General features: G+C 51.4%; 1 long non-coding RNA gene across 4 annotated transcripts; it reads right to left on the reverse strand.

Annotated features, from left to right (window-relative positions):
* Positions 1-7,195: 7,195 nt before the first annotated feature.
* LOC114094655 (uncharacterized) lies at positions 7,196-15,767 on the reverse strand. 4 transcript variants are annotated; one of them, XR_011704297.1, is made up of 4 exons: positions 15,439-15,767; positions 14,940-15,038; positions 8,110-8,195; positions 7,196-7,595 (listed from the first exon to the last, which is right to left on the reverse strand). It is a non-coding gene; the product is annotated as an uncharacterized lncRNA (long non-coding RNA). The 4 variants fall into 4 exon arrangements; XR_011704298.1 differs by lacking the exons at positions 7,196-7,595; positions 8,110-8,195 and adding exons at positions 12,571-12,943; positions 13,475-13,611; XR_011704296.1 differs by lacking the exons at positions 7,196-7,595; positions 8,110-8,195 and adding exons at positions 12,571-12,943; positions 13,475-13,640.
* Positions 15,768-17,867: the final 2,100 nt, after the last annotated feature.

Here is a 17,867-nt window from a genome sequence, read left to right on the forward strand (position 1 = left end):
CAGCTGCTTCCCTTTGTGAGTGACATGTGACCACGCAGGGCACAGCTGGAGGAGCCAGGCCAGGAGCCCCTTGTGTGACGCTCCTCCCACTAACTTCAGGAGGGTCCCTCCCTCCACCCCAGAGACAGAGCTCTGCGTCCCCTGGTCCCCTGGGTCCCCAGGACGCGCAGCCATGGAGCGCTCAGTCACTCAGTCAGCATCTGAGGGCCAACAGCCTTTGGCTCCCCTTGGGGCCGTTCCTCCCCAGGAGTCTTGAAAGGATGTAGCCGAGAGGGCCCACGGAAGACCCAGAGCCATCCCTTGAGGATTAAAATGTGGCCGGCCATGAGGGGCAGAAGCAGCAGTGGGGAAGGAAGAGAAAGTGGCCTGGGGACTGGAAGGGTCACATCGCTGGACATCGGGGTCAGAGGCTGCACAGCTGAGAGCTGCGCTGACTGATCTGACCAACCCACAGGGCCCCGAGGCAGAGAAACCAGAATGCTAACATAGTGATTTATTGCCCAAACGAAACCTGACCACCAGGTCAATCAGTGGCTATTTCCTGTGGCCAGACGTTTGCTCCTTGTAGGTGCGTTGCCTGGGAAGCCCCGCTGTGACCAGAAGCTCCTGAAGGTCAGACTGAGAGCAGGAGGAAGGCTATGAACTGATGTGTCCTGATCCAGGGGACCCATGTCTCACAGGGGAGCTCTCCCTGTCATGGATGGACACACCCTGACTCCCTCCCTGCTGCCCCAGGATGGTCCATCCCCCTCCTTAGAGACACACCCTGTCTCGGGACATGCCCCTGCGGTAAACCCGCAGTCAACGCCAGTTCAGAGACAGGCAGGGGCTTTGGCTCCCTAATTTGAACTATAATCTTACCCTTGACACAGTTGGGTCCGATTTCCTGGGGACAGGAAGAAGGGTCACTTGGCCAGCAGAGAGACTGAGGCTCCCAGAGGTTAAGGGGCTCTGTTACCCAAGGCTCTCCAGGTGGCGATTGCCTGGCCTGGGTTGCAGCCCGGGCTTTAGACTCTCTGGGCCAGGGAGAAACGTCTGAGGATATCAAGCCCCAAAGGTTAAGAGGCTAAATTTGGAGCCTAACCACATCGACCTCGGAGGTGGAGAAACCTGAAAGTGAGACCCTGACTTCTGCTCTCAGAACTTCCGCAGTACCTGCTCCAAAGTGCTGCAGCCATCTCACCCATGATGGCAGGTCCCCCCGGCCAGCTGGGCCCGAGCACATAGCGAGGCACAGGACACAAACCCGAGTTTCCCCTCAAGCCGCCTTTCATTGCACACAGGGTCTCCCCAGGGAGACCCCAGAGTCCCCCTGACTCTTCCTCCATGACCTGTCCCCTCTTCTCCTGTCCGCTTGCCTGTGGATCTCTGTTCCCTTCCTTCCCCACACAGGCACGCCCTCCTCCTGGACCTGCTCCATAGTCTTTGGGGTGCAGGTGGCCCTTATTTCTGGCCACCTCCACAGCAGGGGGGGTCCTCCGTGTGCATGCTGGGCCAGAGCACCTTTCCCTTACCCTGACCAGACCCTCATCCCCAGCATGTGTCTCAGCTAGCAAAGCCACTGTGCTTCCCTGGTGTGACCAAAGATGCCTCCCTGCCAGGCCGTCAGAGCAGAAGGAGAACTCCATCTGAATCTGGCCACCTTCGACAGTTATGTATGAGGGCCTGTGGGACAGATATGTCACCCTGAACTGGAAAAGAATTGGGACACTTCGGTGTAGTCCCAGCTCTGCCACCAACTCAGTGGTCAGCCTGGAAACTGTCAGCCTACCTTCTGCTGGCCTCAGTTTCCCCATCTGTAAGATGAGGGGGTTTGGATGAAGGCCGAGCTCCCTTCACCTCGGAGAGCTGATAGGCCCCTGCGCAGGAGCATTTGTGAGCGTTGTCAGTAGATTATTAAAGAACTTATTTAAAACATATACAAAGAGCCATCTTCTAGTGGGATGAGGTTCTCTTATTAATAACTATGACAATATTGCACCAGGGCTCTGGGGGGTCGGTGGATGTCACCCCATGTGGCTCCTAACATGACTGCCCTCAGGGTAGAATATCTCAGCAGAAAGCGGAAAGGAGGGAGTCCCAGGTCAGACTTTCCAACACTTTGTTGGGAGCTGTTTTACGTCTTGACTTTGTGGTAAGAAAAAATGTCTGCGTGTAGAATGTCCAGACGGGTCCTCCATTCCCACGGGGACATCACCAGCAGGAGGGATGTTGACCACGTAAGGCAACACGGTCCTGCTCCCGTGGGCTTCTGTTCAGGAGGCAGATTCAGAGTGTGTCAGTCCATTCAGCTTCTAAATTGTCAGGGTCTCCTTCTCCTCTGGCCTCCTCTGGCCTCCTGTTTCTTTACGGCAGGGCTTTGAATGTGGTGGACCCCAAGGCTTCTTGTGCAGGAAGCTCTGGCCCCAGTGGGCAGTGTTGAGAGGGGCCGGTGGAAGTGACTGGGTCACTGGGGCACCTCCTAGAAAGGGCCTGATGCTCACCCCATGGAAGTGGGCCGGGTCTCGCCCCCGGGAGTGGGTCGGGTCTCACAGGGCTGAGTTGGTTACCAAAAGAACATGGCTTGCTCTCCTCCTTCCCCTCTCAACACGATTCCCCTTCTGCTCACACTCAGGCCTCTCACGCATGCTCCTGCATTGTGATGCCATTCACCTTGTTTTGAGTTATCCAGAAGTTCCTCAGCAAAGGCTGAACTGATGGGGCTACCCAATCTTGGACTTTCAGCCTCCCAAAGAGTCAGCCAAACAAACCTCTTTTCTTTACAAAGAACCCAGCCTTGGGGGTGTTATTATAGTAATACCAAACAGAGTAAGATAGTTCTGTTGACATTGGAGACCTACGTATGTGCTTCAGGAGCCCATGACCCTGCCCCCCCACCAAAATGACCTCATATGTAGGGGAGGAAAATTTCCAAACAAGATCTCTACATGAGCAAACCACTTCGCAGGGAGAAAAAAAAAAAAAGAAAGAAATCTTGATTCTGGCATCAGAGAGACCTGAGCGCAAATCAATTTGCTAGCCTATCTCTACTTTTGGACAAGTTACATAAACGGCACTCTTCTCTGCTGCCTCATCTCTGTAAAATGTGGGGGATAATCATTTGCCTACTTCGTGGGTCACCATGAGAATGGAGTAATTGAATGTCTGTAAATCTCACCATGTGGTTGGTACTCAGTGGCTGGTAGATTTTATGTGTCCCCTCAATGTCAAGGAAAAACAGAGCTGTCCCCAGGAGAAGCTGACCCCACTCTGCTGTGCTACCCAACGAAGCACAAGCCAGCAAACTAAGCCTCTTTGAGCCCGAGGAGTCTGGGCTTGCACAGTGCACTTCTCGTCGGGATGGTTTCGTGCGATCCACTGGCACTGACCAAGAAGCTCCATGTAAAACGTCCCACCAAGGTGCAACACCCCCCTCGTGCAGGCCTTGGGAAAACCAGGCCAGGCCCCCCTGACTCTTCTCCTGGAGCTGTTGTCCCACCACCTTTGCCAACAAAGCCACTTCCTTGTCCTCGAGGCACCTCAGGATCCACTTCTCCTCCCTTTTGACTTTCATTTCTCATACCTTGTCTTGAGCCACATCCTCTGTGCTAGAAACAGCGCCCACTTCCTGTTGGCCCAGCACCTCCTGAGCACTTCCCCTCCACGCTGAGCTCTACCAGGAGTTTCGACACCGCATCTCTGGGGAGGTTTCTAAAGCAAGCTTTCCACCCTGGTTGGGAAACTGGCAAGTCGCTAGGTTCCCTATGAAGCGTGAAGCGTGCAAGAGACCCAGGCCTGGCCGGGGCCCTTGTCCAGGGTGGGAGAGCACATGCCTGCCAGTTCCATCTATCCCTAAGCTAGGAGAAGACTCCCCAGGCGGGTTCCTGAAAACTGGCACCTGGCTTTCTGGTTTGGCTGGGATGACAGGTACCGGTCAGTGTACTGACCAGCTTCAGCACCTCCACCCGAGCTCCGGCTCAGGGTGTGGTCTTCAGTCCTTGTCCTCCATGGGCCTCAATCTGATAGGAGTCCAGATACAGTCTATATCCAAATAACAATTTCAAGGTGGCATCAGATGCTTCCAGTTCCTGTGCACTTGAAAAGTCCTACAGCACTGGGTTCATATGAGATCCTTATCATCACACGAAGACAACATGGAGTATCCACCTGGTGTCAGTGCAAAACCTGCATTGCTCTTTGTCCATGCAACATGGACATTTTCACTTCCAATTTGCAGACGTGGAGGGTGAGGCCGAGAGGCCAGTGGCTTCCCTCCCCAGTCCTGGTGGGGCCAAGGCTGGCACAGCAGCCGCCACTGCACAGCCTCTCCCTCGTCTGTCGTTTGTCAGAATGGACAACAAGAGGCCCTCCAAGGCCAGAGGTGTCATCAGGTAGTGCACTGAGACGATGATGCTGCAGTTGTTGGCTTCCCCTCTCTGTCACCAGAGAGTCACTCTTCAGGGATGTGGCCAGGTCTAAATCCTTGGAAAGAGCCAAAGTCAGGGAGACTGGCCTCAGACTGTCAATGGAGCCTGCCCCTCAGGACAAAGAAGTCCATGCCCAGAAACCAAGTTTAACAGTAGTGGCAGCACCACGGTCCCTGGCCCCTTCCACAGGCAGCTAGACACCCCCCAGGCATTGGGTTCCCATGGGGGTGCCTGCTGGATCACCCACAGAAGACCCCAAATGCAGCTCTTCCCACAGTGGTTCTGTTGCAAGACGTTCTGCAGAGCCAGAGCCCACACTCCAGACCGGAAGTGCTCCTTGGAGCCCAGTCAGCTGGATGAACCCATGGGTTTGGCCCCTGGCCATGCACAGGGTAGCCAAAGCCTTTGATCCCCAACCTCTCTCCCACCAGGTGACACCCTGGGAAACAGCCCCAACCAGTCCTCTTGACGAAGGGAGACAGGTCAGACGGATGGACCTCCTGAGCCCTGAGGCCAGGGCGCCCAGCTGCTGCCGGTGAGGGGTGCCCCGAGTGCCCATCCACTGGGCAAAGCAAAGCCAGGTCCTTCACCGTATGCCTTGAGAGGGCACTGCCACAGGAAGAACAGGAGAGGTGGCACATGATGGCTCTACGGTGTACAGTATACAGGCGACGATGTGGGTAAAGCCTTCGGCACAGAGTAAGTCCTCAATGAGGAAGAGCTGGCAAGGTCATCCATTTGTTAAGTTCCCAAAACTAGAGTGATCTACAGCCGGAAAAATCCCAGAATAGGATTCCTCATGGCAGCCAGGAACGAGTTGTGTGTTGTGTGTCCCCAAATCAAACAAAGAGCACCTTCCCCTTCCACAGCTCTTGCACATACAAAATTACTGAGGCTCTGAGGGCCCCTGAAGTCTTGCATGGGGGCCTTGAAACCTGAATTATTTGTGTTTCTTAAGGGGAGTGACCATGCTCAGTTCTCCTTTTATTTCCAGAGCCCAGTACCCACAGGCCGGGGCAAGTCTGGGGAGGGCACAGGTGCCTACACGTTGTTAAAAGGCAGACGACTTCTAGTGGTTTCTCGCCCTCACACCCTCCCAGCAGATTTCTTCAAATGATGATTGTCTCCGTGGCAACAGTGGAAGTCCTGCACACCTGAAACCCCATCCTACCCCCAGCCAGCGCCCAGGACAGTCCCCGCTGCACTGGGCCCTCCAGATCCCTGAACAAAGGTTATTTTGAAATGGCTCACAGCGCTGGAGGGTGAGTACTTTGTTCCTGAAACCAGGTGGTGAGATGACAATACTTCCCCTTAACCGTTGGGGCTTTATCAAACCAGGAATCACAGGTCTGGTGTGCATTAGAATAATCAGGTGGATTGCAAGAAAAGAGTGCTACCCAGACCCCAACCTAGGAGCAATCGCTGCAGAAACTTGAGCCAAAGAAGTCCTGCTGGCTGCGGTGGCGGCCATTGTTGAGCACAGCTCTGCAAGAGGGGCCTCTGAGAAAGAAGCCACTTCTTGTCAGGCCTTTAAAAAAATACTTCCCTAAAATCGGCATAGCTCAAAGTCACCTGCTAGCTGTTGGGACAGTGCTAAAGCCTTTTTCCAGATCCAAAAATGTTGTTTCAAGTACATTGAAGCAGGAAAAACGAATAAGGAAAAACTGTAAACTATCTCTACCTACGAGGAGGGGGTGGGGGACACCAAGCTTTTCCAACCTGCTCAGTGCCTGCCAGGCAAGTGACAATGCTGGGGATGGAAATCAAAAGAGAACGACACAACGCCCTTTTCATTTAACTTCAAGGGCAAGTTCTTTGGTTTGCAGCATTTCCAACCCCTCACTGAGGACTCTCCCCCGGGGAACAGAGGAGGTATTTCCAGTCTGTCTTTAAAGAGCCCACAGAACAGCTCTAGAAGTCGGCTAGCCTTTTTGCAAGGTGAGAATTCTGGCTGCATTATTTATCTCAGGGAGAAAAGAGAATGACAAGAAGCGAGACTAACACCAGCAACAAACCGAATCAGCATCGTCAACACCAAGGAACAGATCTGCTCTGCGTTCATCCACTCAGCGGTTTATCAAGCACTGTGGGGGCTACCGAGAGGTTAAAATGGATGATTCCGGGTCTGTGTCCCTGAGGAGCTGACATGGGAAAGACAGACACTGACCAGTTACAGCGCCTTGGACTCACTCTGGCCAGGGGTAGGAACAGGCTAGAGGGGAGCAGCTACCCCGCTTGTAGGTTCAAGGCTGGGGGTATTCACCAGACGGAGAAGGACAGAGACAGGATTAGGAGGGATGCCTCTGGGCGCCCAGAAACCTGAACTCCAGCCCCAGCCTATGGCGCCTCTGACTTCCGGGTGCCTATCAGAATGCCTGCCACCTGCCACCACAAAGCAGGACAAAGGCTAATGAGAAGATGAGGCAAGCCGTTCTTAGAATTTTTAAGAAAGATGCTGAAGTCAATACAATTGAGGGCTATTTTGTATTAGCTCAGCTTTGGATCTATCTGACACCATTTCTGTTACTGATTAAAATCAACCACTATTTAAAAAGTACCTCTTTCCTTAAAGATCTCCAAAGAGATTTCTCTGTTTTAATCAATTAAGGAGTACTTACTGAGCACCTCCCATATGCCATATCCTGTTTGACATCTATAAATAAATCTTAAAAAGTGCAACTAAGCAAGAGTCTATCAGTGGCATCCATCTTCCGGCTTCCCTTCCATTTCTATGGGTTTGGCACTCAATAAGTGAGTGCAATTTTTTCTTCAGGAAAAGATTTAGCCAATCATGCTTCTCTGGGTTTTTATTTTCTGTGTAAAGAAACGAAGTTGCATAGAAATCTGGACAACGGTGTTTGGCAAGAGCAGAACGTACTAGTTGTGAGGGCTGCTGTCCCCAGCAAGTGAACTTGCAGGCTAACATAGAAAATCCCACACCTATGGTGCCTCCATCAGTGACACAGAGAGAGAGAGTGACACAGAGCCCACAGTCCACCAGGGGCCACCCAGCCACTGTCATCCAGCAGGACGTGAACTGAACCTGCACGTGAGACTCCTTCCAACCTCGAGCCCTGCAGAGCTTCCTGGTGGGACTCGCCCGGGACTCTGCTCTTCAGGGCCCCAGGACAACGCGCTGACTCCATCCTTCCTCCCATCTTCTCTGAGTTGGGTCTGGGCACTCTTTTTCTTTAAGGGAACAAAGGGGAAAGAATGCCAAGATTACTGGTGCATTCAATGATTGAGAAATGTTTGCCATTTAAAGCTGTTTCACTTCCTGCCTGATACCACAAAGAAGCTTTTTAATTAAGTTAACCTTTACTTTCCTTAATGCCACTATGCGTCTGGCTCATTTTGCCCATTTTTCGTTTTCAAAACTGGGTTATGATAATGAAACACTTGGTTTCTATTGCTTACGACTACCAAGTTCCAAGTCTGTCGATTTAGGAGAAAAGTCAGGGGCAGCGGAGGAGGAGGACAGAGGAGAGGTGGAGCACGTGGGGATGGCTGGGCAGGAGGACAGGGATGGCCAGAGCAGGTCAGGTCTCCAGCCTGCTCGGAAGGCACCTGGCTGCACAAGCTGATCTGTTCCTGCGAGCCCTCAGGCTTTGGAGGGACAATGAGCCGTGGGTGATTCCCAGAGCCAGGACGGCCTCATTGGCACCCTTGCTCACTGGGCCCGAGGGTTGGCAGTGTGACTTACCCCAGCCATAGCCCAAAGCAGAAACACCACAAATTCCTTTGAGGTCCCCAGGACAGTTCCCAAGCAGGTAGAATCCTGCAAGAGTCCTGTTAATAGGGCACAGCAATCATGAGGACCAGCGCTGCCCTCACCAAACTATACTCTTACCACTAAAACCAAGTCTCCCTGTGACTCACAGAATGTCTAGCTTAAAATCACCACAGCCATGGCTTCTTACACGCCCACCCTGTGCCAGGCAGTCCGCATTTTGTCTACACTGGTCACTTAATCTGCTCAGCATCTTGCAGACAGACACTGCTGTCTCTCTTTACAGATGAGGAAACAGAGACACAAAGAGGCTGAGTGACTGGATCTGGGTCAACTCCTAATGTAGCCACACCCAAGGGCTGAGAATGCGGGTTCAAGTTCTTGATCACCACACACACTGCTCCAGAGCTCTCTGGTCGACCCTGCACCCTCTGTTTAAGAAAGACCTGCTCCTGGCGGAGTGGCTGTTTGTATTCATTCAGTAGGTATATGTTAAGGGTCTGCTCTGCAGTTCCTAAAGCTGGTGTCTGTCCTCCAGAATTGCACAGTTTGTGTAGTAGCCACTAGCCACATGCAGTTTGCAATCACTGAAGCCGTGGCTAAGTCACATCACGACGTGTGGAGTGCAAGGAACACAACAGATTTCCAAGACTTAGTATGAAAGTTTTTTTGCTGATCACATGTTAAAATGACATTTTCAACCTATCAGGTTAACTAAACTATAGCATTTAATAAATTGTTGCACATTTACCATTTTTTAAAATGTCTACTAATCAATTTCCAGTTGCAGGCTGATTTCCAGTTGAGGCTCCCATTGTGCTCCTGCTAGGCAGCCCTCTCCAGAGGGACATTGAGGGGGACAACTGAACAGAGCTGTCCATATCACTTAGGAGGCAAAGAATGTGAAGGAAGTGCAGGGGAGTCAAGGGAAGCAAGATGCTAGACGGCAGGAGGAGCTCAGATATGAAGGTCAAGTGCTTGTTGGTGGTCTAGTAGATGGGACAGGTCATCAGCCACAGCCCTTGGGCCCCACCATAGAGATCAGGAACAATCTGATCAAGTTATAGGGGCTGGATTCACAGAGGATCAAACATCGGCTGCAAGAAGACTGTGGATTCAGTGTGGAACCAGCATCAGCTGAGATGTGAACTCTGCTCTGGTTTTCATCGTGCTATGATTCTTATTTGTATCCAAAAAGGTCACCAGCTAAGGATGTGGCTCAGTGGTAGAACTCTAGCCTAGCAAGCGTGAGCTCCTGGCTTTGAACCCCAGCACTGCATATATCAACATAAACATTCCTCCTTGAACTTCCAGGAGAGGTTGAAATCCCAGCTGCCTGATTGTGACAAACTCACCCCAGACTTCTCTGTGGACTCAGGACTGTGGCATTTCTTGCGCCCTTTGCTGCATACTGGAGGCCCATTCCTCCCTTGCTTCTCGCTGGAAGAACCCACTTTGGTGCAGAGCAGCCATGGGCCCAGCTCCAAGTGGTGGACCACAAGTGACCTAAGCCAACGTTGCCAGCTGCTTCTCTGTCTCCAGCCTCCCTGGGAGCTAAGGGTGGTGTGTCAACCAGTTCTGGGCAAAAGACCAAAGCCGTGAGGCCGTTGTCTAGAAACTTTGCTGGACAAATAGCGACAGAGTGGGTCTTGAAGCGCGGACGAGTGCTACTGTCGTTGAACCTGTGGACCAGCTCTTCCCCAGCCTTCCTGATGGTCACAATGAACCCTCGCTATTAAAACAATACAGTCTAATGTCAGGTGTGCTGTGACTCGCCACCTCTGACACTCACTCCTGGTAGAGAAACCAAACATTAAAAGGGAACATGATTTGTCCAGAAATGGAGACCACTCCAAAGCGCTCGGCCGCTGCTGCACAGCTCCTGGCCCGACAGCTGGCTGCACCCAGCTCCCAGTCCATCGAGAGGGAAGAGTGTTGAGGATGCGACTGTGGATTAGATCTCCATGGTGCATTCTGATTTCTACATAAACTTCAAAGCTATGGTGAAGGTTTGTCTCACCAATGAAACATGTGTAATTGTGTTACACACATACACACAACCGTTCCATGTGCAAGAATATAAGAATAATCTATTGCTCAAAAAATAATAATAAAAGATTTGGTCACTCTCTGTCTTTAGAAGCTTCAAAACACACTTTTTTCTTATTTTGGTTTTTCCTTTTTCTATATTTTTATTGTGCATTGTAGTTGTACCTAAGGGTGGGATTCATTGTTACATATTTGTACATGTACAAAATAGAAAACAAATATTTACCTCGTTATTATTTTTTAAACCTCTCCTTTTTCTCCCCCATGGCAGACACTGTCGACCACCTACCCCATGGCAAGTCCCTCTCACCACTCACTATTTGAAGTGCAGTTTTCCCAGATGTGGGGAGCCATCGATGTGGAGCAAGTGGCCCACCCAGGGAGTAAGTCCTTATTAGTTGAGGTTGATCATGACAATTCCTCTCCCCTTGCTGGGACAGGTTAGGAAAGGATATAAGACAACTCTGGCCAACAAGCTGAGAGAGGAAGTTTCTGAGAGCCTTCTGAGAAAGCCCCATCCCAGGGGCCCCATCCCAGGCCCGGCTGCAGGAACCTCAGCTCCCAATGAGAGAGATGCCCACATTGTGCTCCTGTAACAGTCCTGGGCATTTCCAGTGGCTGGGACAAGGCAGGAGACACAGCAAGCTCTGCCCTATGCAGTTATTCAGAGGTCCAGGCCCAAGCTGTGCTGTCTTCAACCTGTGACTTCCAAAGTCACACCCCAATTAGCCAAATAGGGAGAGTGGCTCGTTTCCCTTGAGAGCATCTCCTAGAAGTTCAACCTAATGGCTACGGAAACATTTGTATTGTTGCTGGACCACATGAAAGTGCATGGCATAACCCTCTGCTGAATTCTCCAGAACTTCTCTGCACCACTAGGACTAAGCTCAGGTGTGTGTTTCAGAGGACCCTGCACCGAAATGCTAATGGGCCAGGTGTGCAGGTGGCACTCATATTCCATTGATATGATGGCACCCACCTGGCCACACCCAACTGCAAGGGAAGCTGGACTGGACACACAGAGTTGTGGTCTGGCTGTGTGTCCAGGAAGAAAATGAAACAGACTTGGTGCAGAATGAAAATACAGAGTTGCATGTTTATACTTACGCAAGATTTCAGAACTGTGACAGCAAAACCTTAAGGCAAGGACAGGGCCCTCCTCAGCTCAGGCACTGCCCAGGTGGAAGGCTGAATCAGCCCTGCACAGCCGAGACGCTGGTTGTGGGCTCCACATCCTCCACCTGCTGACCCCTCATGGCACCCACAGCCCTGTTTTCCCAACAGCACCCTGTTTGGCAGCTCCTTGAGGTCAGGAGCCCCATCGCTTACCCGAGTGCTCATAGGCACTTGTGTGGCTAGTGCTGCCACTTAATCAAATTGAGTCTAAATGTTCAGAGTAATGATTTCACAATGAAAAAGAGAGCCCACAGATTTGAAGGTTTGATGTGGCTTTGACAAAAGCAAATAAGATCCGTTTTGCAAACCAGGTTAAACGTGTGGCCTGCTTTCCTTGACAGCAGCTTCTAAAAGTGTAGCTTAATGACTCCACGAACAGTTGCGTTTTTATTGGAAGATCATAGTAAAAGTGCACAAAATAACTCTCTGCTGAAATGGAGAATTCTTTGGCACCACCTGAACCGAGCTCATTTGTGTGTTTTAAAACAATTTGCATTTGGCCTTGTGCTATGTTGTTCTTGCCCGCAACGCGCCAACCGTGCCAGCATGAGATTATTTTGCAATGGTGCATATTCCTGTCGCCAGGATGGCCCATCACCCGTCTGCCCTCCTTTCAGCCAGGAAACAGTGACACAGTGGTTCCCTGAAGAAGCATGGTCAGGTGCTCACCTGGCAGCCTCTGAGCATTGAGGGTCCAGGAGGACTGAGAAATGTGTTCTTAGGGGATCGTGACCTTGTGTGGACATCCCAGGGTATCCTTGACAAAGCTGGGTGGTACAGACTAGGACACACAGCCTACTGCTCTGCATGGTACTGCGCAGAATTCTGTAGGCAGCCAGAACACAGGGTAAGTATCCTTCTATCCACATGGGTTTTTAACACAAGCATTACCCCAAACATGTGAATGATGACACTGAGCTACAATGTTACAATGGCTACTTGATGATAGCAATCTTTCAGCTTTATCATAATATTATGGGACCATCATCCTATATGTGATGGAGCATTAGAGACTTTAATTGGCACATGACTCTTTCATACACACACACACACACACACACACTCACACGCACACGTACACTTTTATGCTTTTTACATGATGAGATGATGTTATATCTACAATTTTATATCTAATAGTTTCAACCCAATATCTCAACATTAATATCTTCCTATATCATTAATTATACTTTATACTTTCATGGTCTTAAAATAGTTTATTACGTGTATGTAAATACCAGGATTTATTGATTTATTTATCTTCTATCTTGGTTATTAAGGTTGTTGATCTCCAATTAAATTTTAAAATGAAAATCCTTAAACCTAGATCTTTAAAAACCTATTTCCTGAAAGTGAATTCCTAGGAGTTAAAAGGCTATAGCGTTTTTAAGTCCCCTGGTCAGTCCTGCTACGTTGCTCTCCAGGAAGTCATCACCTAGTCTTGCTGTCATTGTTCACCGCTTCATGAGCGCGACTGGATTTTAGGCACAAGCTGAGGTCCGCCCGCCGTGGCTCCGGCACCACACTCACTCACTCACAGCAGGATCCGTGTGCACCATGGGTGCTTTGCAAGGGAGCCATTATCCTGTATCGGGAGGACAGTGGAGCATAGAGGACCACGGTGTCTTCCCTGCTGGCCCGGCTTTTTGCCCCAAGAGGAAAAAGAGCCACAGAGCTGCTCAGGAGACATGAGGTAGGGGTATCGGGGCAGCAGACCCCTCCAGACCTAGGGTCTTGGGGACAGTCCATTCAGCCTATTCTACAGGAAGCCAACCACCCCCAACCCCCTGAAGACTGAAAATTTGGGGAGCCCCTGGTGGTGGTCCCCTGCCATGAGCAGTGGCCTTCTTGAGGCAGACAGGGACATCAGCTTGCTCAACCGTAAGCAGCAGTCTTGGATCAGGAGGGAGACACTGATGACCCCGAGGTCTGGTTTAGGGGGCTCTGGGGCAAAGGCAGAATACTGGGGAGCACTCTGGGAAGAGGCTCCTGCTATCCCTCAGCTAACAGGTGACAGCTCCATTACACAGCTAAAACAGGTTTCCTAAGTTTTCTTCAAATTTTGTAAGCATTTAATTGTTTTCCTCATAGTTGGAATTCATCCCCTGGTCCTCACCCTAGGAGACTGAAGGGCACACGTGGAGGGTCACTTCCTTACTTCCGTTGACCTCTGTGGGGGGCGAAGGGCAGGGGCTGCAAGGGGCTCCCCCTCGCCCCTCTGGCTTGCAGCCTGCATCCGTTCCTGTGTGTCTGCTGGTGAGAGCGCCGTGGGTTAGCAGCAACTAAAGCCGAGTGCGTGTCGGATAAATGACAGTTAGAGGGCGTGCACGTTTAGCAAAATTGGGAACAGCACTTTAACTTACACTTCCCTAAAAACATAATTGTTTACTTAAGAAAAGCTTTTGGCCTGTTGACAGAAATTAGCAAATGAAAATATATTTTGACTCCAAAAAACTATCAGTAGCTCATTTATCTAGCCTTACCTAACAGAAACAAAGTCTAATCAGTATTGTGATTTGTGAAGGTCAGAAATCAAGGCCTAAGTCTTTTCCACAAAGTTCAAGGCTCAAAGAGATTAGAAAAGAAGTCAATCCGTATATCCTTATCTAGTAGCTATTCCCTCTGTGTCCATCAGTCAACATTTACCCTGTCTGTCACCCATGCATCTAACCATCTCATAATGACGACATGGCAATGAATAGCTGCTGATTATCAGACACTTACTTGATATCATAGCACAGGTCAGGCTTATGCTTGTAACTCCCGTGCAGGGGCTTTTTTGTGTTGTGTAAGGACTCTTAGCCAGAGACCTGCCCTCTTAACATCTGTGCACATGTGCCAGGCACTGTGGTGGGCTCCAGCAATGCCGTGCATGCCTGGATCTCTGGAGCTTTTCCTTCTCACTTGACTGAAAACTTTGGCCCATTGATCAGTAACGTCCCCTCTTTCTCTGCCTCCTGTAACTAGCTATTATCCCCTCTCCTTGACTATGCATCTGACTGTTTCAGATGCCTCAGTGAGTGACGTCATTCATGCAGAACTTGTCTTTCTCTAACCATTATTCGGCATAAGGTCCTTAAGCTTTGTGCGTGTCACGTAGCACAGTTTCTTTTAAAGGCCAAATAGCATTCCTCGGTACGTTTATACCACATTTTCTTTATGCCTCCATCTGCCAGACGGCATTCCTCTAGGTTTTTTTCCACGGATATATGGACAATATCATTAAACCCACTTACTAGATGGAACCCCTGAGTCAGAGAAGTCATGTAACCGTCCCATTTAAAGACCTAGCAACCATTCAGACCAGGTCTTGCCTAACTCCACCTCCTACAGGCCTGGCCCTATGTGCACAAGCACTGGGAGCCATAGATGAAAAGCCACGGGGGCACCTGAAGTGCAAGGTGTGTTGCATTATTTTCTAGAACCCAGCACACAGCCTGCCTGACAGCCGCCACCCAGTTCCCCCTATAAGGAATGAGTCAGGCGGGCAGCCCAGGTCCCACCCCTAGAACGGGTTCTGTCCGTTCAGGGCAGAGGCCAGCTTCTGCTCTGTTCTTAGCTCAGCCGGGACTGGTACTCACTCTGTGGCATCTGCCGTAGGTCCAGTGTCCCTGGCCCAGCTGAGGAGTGATCAGCAGACTGCCTGCCCCCAAGGGTTGCCCAGCCTGTGGGAGCTGAGCCTAGAACAGGAAAACACAATCAAGGAAGTTGCTGGAAGGGCCGCCGGGAGGCCCAGGAGGGAGGTCTATGTCCACGTGGCCTGGGACAGGGATGGGGATTTTCAGAAAAGTATGCACAGAGGAGGGGACCTCCTGATGACTAAGAGTTAGGAGAAAGGAAGGAGAAGGACCTGGCCAAGGAGCCTCACTGCTTCTCTCTGCGTCTGCCCGCCCCCCCCCCCCCCCCCCCCGGGTTGCTGGTGGAGGAGGGTCGCCCGGCAGCCTAGGCGCTGCCAGTCCTGCCCTCCGCGGCTCATTCAGACAGCACTCCAGAGTTCAAGGTCAACTTCAGCCCTGAGAGGCAAAATAAGGATCCGGTGGAGAACAGCTAAAGATGCTTCATTCCGATTGGAAAACTCACCCCGAGCGGCTGCGAGAGCCCCTCTATCTCCCAGGCCAGGGTAACAGGGCAGCCTTCATGTTCCCCAACCTCGGGAAACAATCAGAACCTCTGGGCAGCGCTGCAGGGTCCCAGGAAGTCCCCTCGCACAGACCAGCTTCCGTCATCAAAAAGAACCCGACCTCCGACAGCTTCTCCAGGTCGGTCCCAATCAGTCACCTACATTTCAATTCCCTTTTCTCATCAAATACCAGCAGTGAAATTGCCGGGGCTCATCAGAATTCTGCAGCGATGGATGTTGAGGCTACAGGAACTGAGAAGTAGGTCACCCCGAGGGTGGGAAGGTTGCCGTGCGGCTTCTTCTAACTAGGTTGCTGGAAAGCCCCCATGTGGCAATTATCCCCTGAGTCACCATCGCACCGGTGAAGCGGCAGATTTCAATATCTGAATCTATTCTTCTGAATACAGCAGCGCGTGTGGGGAGGAGCACAGATCTGCTGAGTGAAACCAGATCCCTTCACTCAGTGGAGACTTTCTGGGGCCTTCCAGAGGCCGCCCGCAAGCCAGGCCCCGGGAGCGAGGGACAGCTCGGCTCAGCCCTGCCCTGGAGAAACCCTGGCTCTCGGTGCCCCTGAGGGAGACAAGCAGCAGGCCCTGCCGGAGCTGGAAGTGGAGGTGGCTGGGGCCCATGAGGCGGCAGGTGGCACCAGTGGAGATGGCACTCAGGACAGAACCACCTGCCTCAGGAGGGACAGTAGGTTAGGGACTCGGGGGGACGGCAGGAGGAAGGCAGGTGGGAGAGGCCCACACTGAGGAGCCAGGATGCCAGGGAACAGGCACAGCTCTCACGCGACCAGTGCCCCGTCCCCCACTAACGGGCTAAGTTTAATCTCCACGGATCCTGGCAGGTCCTGGGCTCCAAGGGTTTTGCGAATGAGGAAACTGAGACACAAAGCAATTCAGACAACACAGCCAGGAAGTGTGATCTGAGGCCATGTGCTCCCTGGGTCTCCTGTTAACTCCAGGCTGCCCATGTCCGCCCCAGCGGCCGGCTCAAACCGCTGGGTGGTGCCGATCACAGGGCAGATCTGAGACACCTAGTGAAACATCAGGAGCAGTGTGGCCCAGTGGAATTCTGCTGCGGTGTTTCTAGAATGACTGATAAGTCTGTGCTGTCCAAAAAAGCAGCCGTAAGCACACGGCCAGTGGACCCTTGAAATACAGCTCTTTCAACCGAGGAACTGAATTTTAAATTTTATTCCATTTTCATTAACTTCAATTTGAGCCACCACATGTGGCTGCCATGCTGGCCGGGGCGAGTCCAGGGTTGGCAGCCAGTAAGTGCTGTACTTGACGCATGGAAATGTCAGGAAGAACCCGGGCTAGAGACAGGTGAAGCGGGGCTTCCACTTAGCGGTTCCGGGCACTGCCTCGCCGGTAGCACACACCCCCTCCCCCATTTCAGGAAAAGTAAGGCTCTGGAGGTTCAGTAAGGTCCCCCTTCATACGAACGGGGCTCTGCATGGGAACCCAGTTCTGGAGACTGTGTTCTTGGTGATCCCCACCTGGCCCCAAGTCCTCGCCAGCCAACAGGACAGAACATGGGCCTCTGGGTTGGGGGAGCGCAGGCCACAGGTGAAACCACAGAAGTGCATGAGAACCCCCGGGGGATGTTAGAGGTATGGGGCAGGGGCTGAGAGTGGGTCCTAAGGCACACCAATATGTAGGGGACCAAGAGAGGACTAGCTCAGAGAAAATATCCAGAAAAACAGGAGGAATTTTCTCCTTCATTTTTACCAGCACCAACTTATCCACACATTCATTTTGAGCCAGTAGAAGGAAAACGGCCTGGTCCCCAACAAGTCTGTATCCACAAAGAAGCCAAAAGCCACGGATGCAGGAACAAGAGCCCAGCAGGACCAGAGGTACAGAAACCTAAGAGGTGGTCCCCACCGTCTGACAGGGCAGGCTTCCCGGAGAGGGAGCCTGCAGTTCTTAGAAGCTGAGGTCCTGTGTGGAGCACTCCCTCAGAATGACATTACTCTCCTGCTAACTCCAGTTAATGGCAAGTGCAGTGAGAAAGCCCAGGTTGTGTATGTGAGCTCTTGGAGGTGGCCTCAGAAACCCAGGAGCCTTACCAAGGAATGATGTGGAAACACCAGTGTTTTTCATCAGATCGTTATTTTTACCAAATCATAAAATAGCAGGCTGTCTTGCCTTTTTTTTTTTTTTCAAGAAAAGCCTGTGATGCATTAGAAACACATCAATACAGTTTATTTGTTAGTTCCATTAAAATATCGCCCCGTGGAGATTCTGAACCGCGATTGTCACCCATGCCCAGGGCACACTGAGTGCCATCCTGGTATGGCCAGGGGCGTCTTGCCTTTCAGCTCCTTCAGTGCCATCTTAACCCTGTCGGCCGAGTCAGCTTCACTAAGTCAAATTAGGGT

This window comes from Marmota flaviventris, chromosome 14 (genome assembly GCF_047511675.1).
Source record: "Marmota flaviventris isolate mMarFla1 chromosome 14, mMarFla1.hap1, whole genome shotgun sequence".
NCBI classification, from domain to species: domain Eukaryota; kingdom Metazoa; phylum Chordata; class Mammalia; order Rodentia; family Sciuridae; genus Marmota; species Marmota flaviventris.